Source organism: Anneissia japonica, unplaced genomic scaffold (assembly GCF_011630105.1).
Source record: "Anneissia japonica isolate Jap-2015-1 unplaced genomic scaffold, ASM1163010v1 scaffold288010_len917306_cov203, whole genome shotgun sequence".
NCBI lineage: Eukaryota > Metazoa > Echinodermata > Crinoidea > Comatulida > Comatulidae > Anneissia > Anneissia japonica.
Window position 1 is genome coordinate 735,641 of NW_022715767.1, and position 10,560 is coordinate 746,200.

Below are 10,560 nucleotides of genomic sequence, written 5' to 3' on the forward strand. Positions count from 1 at the left end.
TGTTTATTTCACTGCTCCATGTATTACATGAGGGCACCTTGATATCAGCTAATGTTGTAAGGGCTACCATCAAGAAAAAAAAAATGTGTTGAAGTCTTGACTTTTAAAAAGCTTTTTTTTTTCTTTTTTTTTTTTTCAAGAGGAACATCTATGGATTTTTTTTTTTTGAACAAAACACGAAATGCAATCTCTGGAATTATGATTCAAGATTCAAGATTAATTTATTGTCCAAAAAACAGAAATCCTATTTGGGTGTAACCATTTCAATACTACTACAGTACTTGTACTACTTGTTAAAAATAACTCTTTAACAGTTAAGTACTAGTACTTGCTCACTGGTAATCATGATAAGTAATTTGTTTTGATTACAATATAAACACATCAATGAAAGTCTTCCAAACTGTAAACTCCTGATAGAAACAATGTATATCCTAAATTTATTGAGTGCACGCTTCATTATAATTAAAATGGACCTGCTGAATTAACATACCAAGTCTACTGAATTCATCATAATGTATACATAATTAACATTTAATCATAGAATTAAGAGGCAGTATAGTCTGGTTTCACTTTATTGGTTAGAAACAGTTGCACAATTAAATATTGTCTTAATATAATTACATACTAAATTTAATACTTAAATAATATAAGTCACTGCTTTGTATTGTTATTTTTTTGAAGGTTACAACTAGAACAACTTGCATAAGATACCATTGAATAAACAACATAATCAATCTAATATACATATAATATACAACTAGGTATGCAAATACCTGCCTATTAAATTTGAATGACTTGGTACGTCCCAGATGAGTGCCACAGTTTCAATAACAGGATCATATCGTAATTGATAAAACCTACAAGTAGTAAGATCTAAATGAGGCACTTGCCCTGCAGCAACTCATCAATTAGCGATGAGAAACGACAACAGACCTCAACTCGAGGCCTAACTCAAATTCATCTAAAAATATTACCTGAGAGCGCACGTGAGCGTGCAGAGATCGGTTGACCTGCATATAACTACGCAATCAGGAAGCCTGGGAACTTGATCACAAACTCAATTTTTCATACTTGTATATAAATATCATAACATGATGACAGTTGTGATATTTACCGTAACAGAAAAGCGAGGCTCTGAGAAGAGAGATATTATTACTTTTTCACAAATATATCTTCTCAATAAGACATATATGATATAAACATAATAAACTACAGTATAATTTTTTTTTTATTGATGTAGCCTATATTTATATACACATTAATTTAAAAAACTTACACTTGAATTTATTATTAGTTAGTTGAGATATACCAACCTTTGGTCTATATAATGAAACTGGAACAAAATGGTCATTTATGATACTGAAATAGAAGAGATCTTATTGTATAATGTACCAGCTTGTGTTTTGACCCATTTCAGTCAAATTAGATAATATACCGAAGAAACAAATATGCTATCCAAAAGATGCATGTCCATGGTACGGAATGAAGAAATAGAGATATGGTCAGCTTATATGCTATATCATGTACAGCAATATATTCCTGTGAGTTTACTTTGCTTTTAAGTTCTACAGGGATTCTATTAGAAAAAAGTATATGAAAATGAAATGAAACAAGTTCTTGAAGTTTTTACTGATTTTGGCACTAAATAATTTCAGTCCGGGCTACTCTGGATCAATGACATATTGCTAGGTCTGAAACGACCACTGATACTTAATGATAAATGCATGCCCCTACCCAACGGTTTTCCCAACTAAGAATAAATTATAAGCCGTTTGGAAAACTGTAAATGAAATAAGAAAAAATTACCTACGACATCTTAATATAAAATAACAATTACTATACTATTAATTCCCTGTGAAAGTTTTGAGTTTAAATAATTGAAGTTTTCAGTTATGGAATCAATTTCACTTCTTTGGAATTTTCATTAAAACAAAAAATATGTCCATTGAAACATTTACATACACGGAAGATTGTAAAAACTTAATTCTGGTATTGATAACATTGGTATTGGTATGTGCACACAATGTTAAGTATACATACAGGATATGGGACTTCTTAATGTACTTCAGTTATGGATTTAATTTCACATATCTACTTGAGTGAGATTGCTAAGGATGCGATTCCATAGGGTTGTTCTAAGTAATGAAGCTGATCTTATAGGTTCTATGTTTTTAGCCATTAGTAGGCAAGAGCAGATAGAATATATTGGTCCAAAAATATAGTAAATTACAGATTTTAAGTTGAATTTTATCTTGATGAACACTGAAAACGACAGAGATCTAGCAAAAATATTTGCATAATGTATAGTAAGTATTGCACAATCATAACAACATACATACCAATAATTAATTAAGACATGAATTTAAGTCTCTAACAAGAAATGTTGAGAGAAATGGCAAGCTTTCTGTAATAGACTTAGGCCACTGCATTCTTAAAGCAAACTTCAGCATATGTATTTCATTACATAATATATTCCAGAATTGCTTCATCACTCTGCGTGGTCGTCATTCAACTGCTAACTGCTAATTGCAAATGTCATCACTGTAAAAAAACAAGAGGAAAAAACTTATGTAAGTGCTGTTTGACTTTGATGAGTGATCTCAGGATAAACAAATGCACTGATTACGTTTAATATAAATATAAACTAACAAAAAAACGAATAGCTTGTGGTTCTGGACATTCATACTATTCGATTGTCTTTAAAAAATGATGAAAAATAGCTTATTGACTATATTAGTGTGACGTTATTTTGTTGGTTCTTGAGAAATGTTCTGCATTACAGCTACTATAATACCTCCATGATTATTACAGTGCAGCAAATTATGAAGGTACTTATCTTAAGTTTTGAAGATTAATAGACAGATGGTATTCTTGAAGTGGTGAAGAGCAAAGTTTAGAAAGTGAGGGAAATTAATAGATGAATACGGTACTTTTGAAAGCTAGAGAACAATTTTCCTAGAGCTGCAAAGTTTATGATATTGAAGTTTGATGAGGGCACTTCAGGAGAAAGGAGAATGCTGGTTCAATGCTATATGACAATTTAATGATATGTTTCTTTCATTTGCAAATCTTGAAATAATCCAATATTGTTAACAGAAATGGTGGTATCAAATAGACCATTATTGTTACTGCTCTCTAAAGGAATCAAATCCCTCACTTTATATTCAAAACTCAGATAATTAATGACACTTCAGATGTCCTTGAGGCTTGCTTATTCTTCACAAACAATCACAAAATCTATAGGTTTGGAGTTTTTTTTTTCTTCCCCACTGTGTATGGCTCGATGACATTGCACTTATTTCCTATTTTATTGTTTTCTGAACACATTTCGGTATTATACTCTCTGCACAATTTGAAAAAAAAAATTAAGTGGTATAAGTTTTGTCTTCTTTTTTAATTATATGCATATAATGAAATATATAGAGCCACCATGCCTAAGATTTCAACTTAAACCAAAATGAAACAATTGATCTGAAGGTGACAAAACAGCTTGAAGCCACACAATTTTGGGTTTTATTAAGGTGAAATGACACCATAGACAAAAGTATTTGTGATCTTCTGTTCCTGAAGCAATCCTTAGAATAAATAAACTCATGCCTTGGGCATCTGTACCTTGCTTAACAATAGTAAAAAGAGCAGGATTAGGAACACTCATAAGGATGAGTTATACATGCCATCAATTTAAACAATTTACTTCATCACATACTACATATTCAGAAGAATTACACCACGAAAGCAATCAATTTACACTATTGAGGCAGACAGGATCCTGACAGCATGTGCATGGCTACAGAATCTTCTTCATGATGATTGTGTTCTCAGATGGTACACTAATTACTGGCTAATTATGGAAATTGATGAAGAATAGAACTAATTAGCACGACTCATTAAGATCTTGAAATCTTAAAGAGATTAAGTTAGTCCACAATATTTCAATGTGATAAAGAAAATGCCTTGAGGTTTATCATCACCTGATTTGAATAATTAAAGAAGCATGGAAAATATTGACATCATTGAACTAGCAACTTGTTTGTATTACATATTTCATGTTTATCCTGAATTCAAAACAAGAATCATTTCTTACTCTATTTAGATACTTATTTTTGTGAGGGTGGATACTTTTTTCTGTTAGCAGTAGCGTATTTAGGGGATGCACTCCCCCCTAAAAATACTTGTGCCCCAGTTGTCCTCACCCCCATTTAAAATGTTTAAAGCACAGAAAATCAAACTCAAGTAGTTAAAATCACATTAAATCACCTTGTTTTGTGAACTAACATTTCCTCACCTATTCATCAAGTCTACTCCATTTCGCCTTCATGCCCCACATCAGCCCCCTCCCCCCATTTCAAGATTCCTAGATAATACACAACTGATACACCAGTGTTGGTTATGCACTGTGCATTCCCCCTCCACTTCAATCTGCTGATACAACAAACTTCATCAGTTACTCATCTAGCAATAATTTTACATAAACATTTGTAGCTTTATTCAGTCATAGGTGAGCCAGGCATGACGGCATACTACATACGTTCATCACTCATCAAGCAATATCGCACACAGTTGTCTTGCATTCAGATGCTGCACTGATTGTAGTGACTCACTCAGAAGCTGATAGCATTTAAACTATTTTCTGATGGTCAGTGAATGTGTTTAGATCTAAGGTGATGTGCTGCATAATAATAATAATATTATTAATAATTATAACAATAATTATTATTTAAATGTTATTGTTCGAATTTTCTTTTGTGATATACCAAGAAAATGAATAATAAATGTTTACCTGCTATGTTTCCTGTGCAATCTGCCAACTACTTTAGACTGTATGGCATGAAGTGCATAAGCACTGTGTGTAAAATGTATGTACTACTGTAAATGGCTCGTTGCCACCATGCATCGTGAGTATCGAGATTGAGACACACACGTGTAAACATTACAGCCTGGCTACACACAAACTCATGGTTCAGCCATAACCTTTATTGCACAACAACGTACGCTCAATGTACGAGGTACAGTATGTGACCTTAGAACTATGGGCGGCCTGACGTGCCACCACGTAACACTGTGCAATAAGGGTCATACTGTATTTAAATGTAAATTATTATTATTATTATTATTATAGCCAATAAAAAAACGGAGAGCTCAGGATTTTTACATTTTCTATAGACCAGAGGTGGTACCAGAGATTCCCATAATGAGGATTCCAAAGTCCCCGACAGGAGGTCCAAGGTCAACAGAAAGAGGTCCAAATTGTCTGAGAAGTGTTCCACACCCACTTCAACCCCACCATTGTTAAAGCACATTACCTTGAAATGGTACTATCAGTTTGCTTTTTCAATGCTGTGTTTACCAACTATGAGATAAATGTGATTGCGACTTTAAACGTACCAGCAATCGATAATCTTCCTTTATCCTCCCTATTCACTGCAACTCAGCTGAAAATTATTTTGAAAATAAATGGATTGATATAATGTACACAACATAACCAATCATATTGAGATCTGTTGAATTTGTCATTCGCACGATTACCTTTACAATATATGAAAAACAGGTGGGTATTACCTGTCCTTTATTTCGGAAAATTTCTTGTTATTATTAATAATTCACATGAACTCTTTGATATCTATTGAGCTAATAGTGTACTGTAGCATTGATATACCTCTAATTTGAACATCATATAAGGCCTACCACTAAATGGAATCCATTTGAATTGTACATTGTTTGGTATTGTAAACTGTGGAGCTGTTCTCTTACATTGCAATAGAGTAGGAATGACCTTGTAGTTTTGGCAGTATTTCTATTCTTCTGGTATCAAATGTGTATTATATTGTACATTTTCATAATAAATGAAGAACATGTTAATTCCCAAAAAATAAATATAACAATCTACATATACATATAATGTTTCAAAGACAAGAAAATAAAGCATAATCACGAAGAGAGTTTATATTGCAATAAAAATAATCAAGGTATTAATTCTGATGTTGTAATATCAATGGCAAGAAAGATAATTATTTGAACTTCTTTCTGGTCTCAACCCAAGGTCACAGGATTGAAAGGCAAGCATCCTAACTGGCAAAAATATAAATAAAGTAGTGAAACTCAAAGCTTTCTAGTTGTTGTCAACTATAAAGGTAATTCTAAAATAGTTCAGTTGTAATCTGAAAGAGTTGTTTACTTTATATTTATTAGGAGAATGTCTGAAGCGTGCCAAAGTACCGTCTATCGTGCTTCAAAGAACATCAATGCAAGCATGCAAAAGTTTTCATTATCAAGGTAAGTGTGCAGGCAGGCGTAAATACGATCATACGACAGACGCTAATATTGATGTGCTGGGTCCTTCTTCAACTCCATTTATAGTCCGACTGGCCTGTAGGGAACAATATGATAACAAGAAGCTTTACGATAATATGATAAAGCCTCACTCAAAATATTCCTTTTCAAGTGCTACAAATAGTTCACTGCAAATAAACATAATATATTGACTAGTTAGTCCAGGGAGTCTAAATAACAACTCCATGGAGTAAATTCTGTTTATACAGTTGAGGTCCCTGCAATATCACCAGAAACAAAATAGATCAATTTTAAATTCTATTTAAATTACAGTGTTTCAGCAAGAGCTTCTAAATGAGGAATGATCACATTGAAAGTAGAAATAGTGGTCAACAAATTATGCTACATATCTGCAAAATCAGAAAGCTGGGGAATTTTGTTTAGTCTCGCACAAGATATCTTCATTGTAGCTATCAGTTTATATTTTGTGTATTAAATTTTACAAAATTTCATCAGATTAATGTTTCTTACTCAAAACAGCACATTAATGGTCAAAACATTTGATAAAAGAATACAAAAAGTGGGTAGTCATACTGTACTTTTTCCCTACATTCCCTATGTTCTATATTGTGACTATAGGAGATTTATTAATATTATTATTATTTATTAATATTATTATTTAAAAAAAAATAATTTATTCACTTTTTTTTATTTATTCACTTATTGGTCTTGGAATTTTTGCCTTTGTGTGTGTTTTCTTACTTCGGACACCTTGATTTACAAGGTCTTTTGAGTTTTTTTTTTTTTGGTTGTCCCTTTCATCATTGTACAAGTTGCCATTTTAGAACTTTAGACTAGTTAAATTTGCTAAGGAATTTAGTTTATCTATTCTCTGATTTTCTTACCAGATCCTGCTGTGATTCTACGATTTTAAAACTAATTTAAAAGCCTTTTATCTTAGGATCCATGACAGCTTTGTTTATTCACAATTGTGAACTCCTTAAGATCCTCTTCTGTAGCTCAAAGGGCGGTGAAGTATGTCAGTTGTAAGAATCTACCAATGACGCAGCCAAAACTTACGGTCACATGAATAATGACAGTAAGTCCCAGTTCTTAAAACATCTGAGCTAAGATACTCCTACATAATTACCAGTAAATACTTTTCTCTTTGTAAAACCTTTCAGAGTAGAATTCTTGAATTTTTTAAATATATAATACAAAAATTTGTATCAGTTTCTCCTTGGAAAATTTCCAAATAAAATTTTAAGTAGTGAAAGCATTTAGAAAAATAACAATAATCAAATATACCAAAATATGAAGTGAAGATAAATTAAAAGACTTAGAACTCCTTTTCCATTTACAGTAATGTTGAAATTTCATCTCATATGTATTTACAAGTCATGGACACTTGCGCTACCTATTTTACTGAAAATTCTTATGGACTTGAACTACCATTAGCCAAAATCATACTGTGCTCTAAAAGACGACAGGAAAAAGGCAACTTAATAGTGCCAAAGAGGACGCAATATTTACTGGTTCCCGATGGCAAAAGGTGTTCCGTCTGGTCGTGATCTCGTGGCCATACCAAAAGGGTACAGGGACTTTAACTACCGATTTCATTCTCAAACTTGTGCTACCAAGTCCTCGAAAATATACCCCCTAAATGCGGCATCTCCCCGTATAGAATATTTAAGAGTGAGGCCCCCCGGGGCCACCACTGATGATGGGAAAACTATGATAAAATAAAAACATTACTAACAAATGTATTATTCAACACATGGCTCATCACAAGTTAAAAAAATATGTTTTCATTAAAAACATCAATAATAAATGTGTAACTTAACACTGACTGATCACAATACAAGTTAGAAAAAACACATTATCATTATCCTTGATATCTCATGTGTATTATACACAAATTACCGGTAGATGAAAAACAGGCTATTGGAGTGCAATAGACTGTTATAATTCTTTAGTGAGTCGGCCGACAATTATATAGCTACTATATAAACTTTAATAATTCCATTCAATTTGAGAGCAAACAATCTAACCATCTGTTGAGTTGTCATTTTGCAATTCAACAGCAAGTGGACGATTAGGACAAATATATGTAAAAATACATATTATTTTAAAATGTTTTCGTACAAACTGAAGACGGATTTCTGACAGTCTGTCTTAAAGTGGTAAGCAGAAGGAAACTTTGAATTGGGACGCAACAACTAACCATTCAGATGCAGTAGGGCATGGCATGGCCTAGAAAATTTCAAAAGAACAATTCACATCTTGTTAGACCCTATTATTAATGGTAGGTGTAAGCACATTAGGAAGCTTTGATGAAGGAGACCATAGAGCACCTGTAGACTTTGCTTACTTGATGAATATTTAACACACTATTCTCACTAATGAACACACTCAGGGATCAGTGGTGATGCGATTTTCAAAGCTCTTGTGAGTAACAATTGTATGGTGTAATAGACCATGAACAACAATACCATGAGCTGAGCTTAGATGAGGGAGGTGCTATCAGAAACCACTGTTGTCATTCAACACATCAACAACATTTTGACTTGGTGATAGCCGATATTTGACTAATACTAGTTAATAATATGGAAGTGAGCATAATCTTCAGGTCAAGGTTGAATGTTATGTATCCTAATTTTCCGTTCGCGCAACTTAACATGCGCGTATGCGTGCGTCAACATTTACGCTGTCTCTTATACACATCTAGATGTGTATGTTGGTACAATAGTGTTTTGCTGCAGTGACATCTCTCTGCTGGCGATGACTCGCTGCTGGCGAATCGATCTGCGCATGTGTATAAAATGGTATTTATTTCCGCAAACACTATGCCAGTCTACAACAAGAGTCGCCTAAATGTAATAATTAGCACGTTGAAATAGGCTAGTAAATAAGTTTAACTGTGTTCGTAAATAATATTGTCTTCAAAATATTGTGGCTGAGACATGAGCCGATTAAACGTAGAAATAGGAAACCTAGAAATATAGTAAAAACGCTGAATAGTACTCCAGCGTCGCGACATGCCGACGTTGGTACGAGTAGGTTAGTCTACAAACGTTGCCTAAAGTAATTGATTTTACCCGGCAGAAAGTAAGAAGGAACTCCGCTTTTCAGTTGTCTCAGGCGATTGATTTTTGACAATGACATTTCAGAGGTCAAACTGCTGTCAAGAATATGAATTGGCTGCTTCGCAGCAATAAATGTACCTACCTAACAATCTCAACAACTTCATTAACCTACTTTCCATAGTGTGAAATAGGACTTACTGTAATATTAGGCACTATAGTACAACATCAATATAACAGATATTCCACGATATTCAGGGATGTAGTTATGGTGGGTGGAGTCACCCAGCCTTGAAGTTTCCCACCCAGTCTAAAGCTAATTTCATAGCCTACACCCACCTTTAGTTACCCCTTGTCCTCCCTTAAAATCTACCACACACCCCTACCACCCACCTTTAGTTTTCTACAGCTACAACCCTGGATATTTACATTTTTATGTATAGATGAATGGATGATAGCTTAAGAAAAATTACAACATTTAAATCAATCAATCTATTCTACAGTGAAATCGGTATACTGCTCAAATTCTAAATTCTCCTAGATTAACAATACATTTAATTTAAATAAAAGAATTATAATGACCTTTGAGATAGTTCAAGTTGCCATCATGAAATTCAAGAAAGACAAAATAAGAGTCATAAACAATGTTATACAACACCATGACAATACTAAATTACTGTATGATTGATTGTCCTTTACACCTACCAACATTAATTTGATTTATTTGACAAATCAGGAGATTCCACTCTGGAGTATATATTAATACCAAATGCCTCATGGGTTGGAGATATTCTTGGCCAATTTTACTCATGTAATGTTGTTAGACATTAACATATTAAATGACACCGTAGAGGAAATATTTAGTCAGGGCGACAAGGAGCAGCAACAGCCCAGGGATTTGATAAACCACATTCTAAAGTGGATACAATACTCATCTTCAAGTAAAATCACAGAATTATTACGGTATTCTACATGCTTGAATTACAGTACTTCTGAAGACTGTCCAAATTGTGTTTACCCTGGCAAACAAGCTTATTTACAAATAGGGCCTATGAAAACATCGTGGCTATTACAAATGCTAATGCATGATCAGCAAATGTTGTTTTTGGCACTTATTTGTCTGTATACTCTTTTGAGAACGTGGAATCATAAAAATAGGCCTGCAGTATCTATTTATTTGAGAAAATCTGAAGTCTGGTCATCATGG

General features: G+C 33.3%; 1 long non-coding RNA gene across 3 annotated transcripts; it reads right to left on the reverse strand.

The window, feature by feature from the left end:
* Positions 1-202: 202 nt before the first annotated feature.
* On the reverse strand, positions 203-8,584 carry LOC117109352. 3 transcript variants are annotated; one of them, XR_004445508.1, is made up of 2 exons: positions 6,217-8,584; positions 203-2,541 (listed from the first exon to the last, which is right to left on the reverse strand). It is a non-coding gene; the product is annotated as an uncharacterized LOC117109352 (long non-coding RNA). The 3 variants fall into 3 exon arrangements; XR_004445507.1 differs by having other exon boundaries at positions 6,176-8,584; XR_004445509.1 differs by lacking the exon at positions 6,217-8,584 and adding an exon at positions 4,781-4,975.
* Between the last annotated feature and the right edge of the window lie 1,976 nt (positions 8,585-10,560).